The sequence below is a fragment of the Lissotriton vulgaris genome, chromosome 12, assembly GCF_964263255.1.
Source record: "Lissotriton vulgaris chromosome 12, aLisVul1.2, whole genome shotgun sequence".
Lineage (NCBI taxonomy): Eukaryota > Metazoa > Chordata > Amphibia > Caudata > Salamandridae > Lissotriton > Lissotriton vulgaris.
This window is the reverse complement of record NC_141700.1, coordinates 331,962,031-331,965,708: the sequence shown is the minus strand read 5'-3', so window position 1 is coordinate 331,965,708 and position 3,678 is coordinate 331,962,031.

Here is a 3,678-nt window from a genome sequence, read left to right as displayed (position 1 = left end):
TGATGGAATGCGGAAGTCGCGGCTATCGGTATATGATCAAAATCACGTGACTGGCTACGTCACGTGGCTCAACAGTAAAGAAATACTTCACGAGTTCAGCGTGAGTCGAAAACAGACTGTAACAGGCAGAACGGACCGTTCTGACGTGCGTAGAGTCGATATCTAAACTTGAAAAATAATTAAAAGTGAATCATCGTTAACACTGAAATACGAGGTGCAAAGAGTCAGCCTGTTACTCATTACGATGGGAAATACCGATTAGAGATACATGGGGCGAAAAGGTATCGGACACAGTCAATTAGCCCTGTGAACAGGTCCAAAGAATGTATGCCTATGTAACACAAATAGGTTATAATTGAGAATGCTGGTCAATTCCACTGTCATTGTTACAAAAATTAACGACCATTTAAGTTGGAAAAAATTAAAGGAAACAAATAAATTAAAGAAACTGGTATGCCAATGTATATCAGTCATCCCATCAAAAGGTAATCGCTTCACATATAGTGTCTCTTTACAAAAAACAATTCAGATCCAGCCGATCATTGAGTCCTTTGGGTTGGATCGTGGTCAGACGGTTGATCCAAAAGGCCTCGCGTCTGAGTAGATGTTGACTATTATCTCTTCCTGGTAGAATACTTGGTTGCTCCAGAACAAGAAATCTGAGTTGACTGGGGGTATGATTGTGAGTGTTGAAATGTGCTGCCAGTGGTGATTTCAGACTCTTAGTTCGAATGTTACTTTTGTGTTCAGTCAACCTTGTTTTTATTTTTCGTTAAGTTTTGCCGACATAGGCCAGGCCACATGGGCATTTAAGCGATTGTTCTACCACCACACAAGGGTCCAAGAAATTAGACAGGGTTGTGTTTTAGCCCCCACCCTGATCTCCCTATATCAATGGGGTGATTGACTATCTTAGTAAAGAAGGGTGTGATACACCAAAACTCGGGGGGAGGAGGGTTCCAACCCTCGTCTTCACCTACGACACCCTGTTGATTTCTAAGATGCCCCAGGGGCTGCAATCGCTCTTAGATCTTTGTTCTCTTTTTGCGCTGAGTGGGGCTTAGGGCTTAATGGTGCTAAAACCAAATGTATGTTTTTTTCTAAGAACAGGGTGTTTCATTTTAACAGGCAGATAGTGGTGGATGACACATGTATTGATCGGGTGTATGCTTTTGAGTATTTAGGTATTTGTATGCCACGGAATATGAGTTGGACCACCCAGATTTAAAAGGCTCATTAGGTGCTCACCCAACAGACTGCAAATTTAGTAAAGGTTCATCATAAGACCTCCTCCCAGAGGGCTGCCTCCACCCTTGAGATTTACAATGTAGAGGTTATTGGGTCTGCTTTGTGTGGTGCCCAGGTTTGGGGCTCATCTAACCCAAACAGTTTTGTTATAGTGAAACATAGGTTCTTGGGAATATTGCTCCCACTCCCATAAAGCACGCCCCTTTCACTCTTATATTTGGGCCTTACACAGCAGAAAATTGTGCCTAAAATTGAATGCAAATTGTTAACATTTTCGTATTGGTTGTAGATCACTGTTGAGCTTGAATCTTACCGCGCAGGAGCACTAGACCTTATGGCCCATTCGGGCTTATTGAAGATAACATGCTTTCATGCTTTCAAATCACTTTTGCAGAAGCTGAGCCTTAATACCTACTGGTTCTCCCCTGAGTTGTTGTGTATGCTGTCCCGAGCAAAGATTAAAGGCGGATGTAAGAAGTTACAACGCATGCTTTTACCACGCATGCCGTTACAACGCAGTTTTTACAACGCATACCATTACAACGCATAGCGCTTTGGGGTGCTGGATAGTGAATAGTTTAATTTACCATTCCAACTCCAGTCCCCGTGGATAGTAGGGAAGGTGTTGGATAGTAAATGAAATATATTCCCTATCCTAGAGCGCCCCCCAGCGCAATGCGTTTAAATGGTTTGCATTGTAATGGTTGTGTCGTAATGGTAGTGCGTTGTAAAAGTTTCATTGTAAAGGCTGTTTACCATTAAAGGCATATACTGGGAGGCTGCAGCTGTGGATACAGCAAACAAGAGTAAAAGTTACCTCATAATGTCATTTAATGGTTTCAAACCTTGCATGCTCTACGAGGCAACTACATTGTACCTTCTCTGGCACACAAACAATATCTGCAGTTCAGATATGTCAGCTTCCCCGTTAATGCATTTACTTCAAAATTGCTTGTTGAGAGGGAGACGGACTATCAGTGCCCGGCATGCGCAGCAGGGAAAGAAACGTTGGAACAGATATTGCAGATTGTGCCCCTCTGCAATAATTTATGTACCAGGAGTCACAACGTTGACTTTTGAATTTTGAGAACAAGTATAAATAGGCTCAATGTTTTGTGGCTTTTGGGGTGACCCCACATTCTAGCATGGAATGTAGGGTAGGGGACAGTAAATACACATCTGTAATTCTGACCCTAAATTGGACTGTTGGACCTGGCCCTTTTTGGCAGGTTTACCCCAAAACTTTTAGCTTTTTCCTAGCCTGTTTCTGTGACCTGGTGTAGTGGATTTTAGGCCTCTGCTCATTTTTTCACTGTGGTACAGTGTAAAGTGCGTGAGCTCTCTGTGTGTGAGGTGAGAGTGACCTGCCCTCCCATAGGAATGAATGGGGAATATGTATGCCCATGGTAGTTCCTGATGTGTGGGGAGTGCAGGGTCGAGTTATGCGAACTCGTGAGATTGAATGCTGCGCAATGATGTATGCGGCGTGAATGTGTCTAGTGTTGAAGTGCCACTTCTAGAAGTTGGCATATTTGTGTAATTTGTGTCTGGCGTGTGATTGGCTGGAGCTGACTGGTGAGCCTGGCTCAAAGAATCTGGGTGGGTCTGCCCCGGTGGTGAGTGGAGTGATTAGCATGCTGGTGTGAGGGAGGGGAACACCTGGGACCTGAATATGGCTGGGTTTTCCCTCCACAAGGCTGGCTCCACCCCCTGTGGTGTGTCTGATGTCCCTAGCCTGGCCAGTAAAAGGAGTTCCCTATAACCAGTTGTAGCTGGTTCTCACATTGCCTGCACCCTGCTAGACAAAGGATTTTACTGTATAAAAAGGGGCTGTGTCCCCTTACACAATGTTCTTGTTTCTGACTTGAATCCTGCCAAGGGCATTCTGCTGCTTGGGCCCAGGGGAAGGCTTGCCTCCCTGGGCCCTGCCCAGCCCCTGGATACCCTGGATGCTGGAGGACTTTTTCCTTGCTGTGAGCTGCTTTTTGATCCACCTTAATCCATTCAGGACTGCTGGAACCGTTTTGCTGGGCTATGTGTAGCCCTATGGACTTGGGGGCTGCCCCAGCACCTTGTGAGGGCTGGCATTGCTTTGAAATGCCCCTGGGTCTCTCTCTGCGCACTGGAGTGCTTTATTTTTTACCTCTGGCAGAGCGCTGTGGTTGTCCCAGGGGGTAGCGCTCCTGCCTTACACTCACAGAGCCGAGCTGCCCTCCCCTTCGTGAGGATTCCCTGCATTATGCCCGACTCTTGTTAATGTTAAAGTACATTTTTCTTGTACTTTGAGGGTGCCCACCCCTCGTTATGGCTCCCGAGGATCACCACCGCAGCCCGAGGTGCTGTGTAGAACGTTGCCGGGCCGCTGCCTAGCGCGACACGGAAGTGAAGGTGGTAGGCTGAGCCAGCGCTGGAATCATGTCCGGAGCCTTG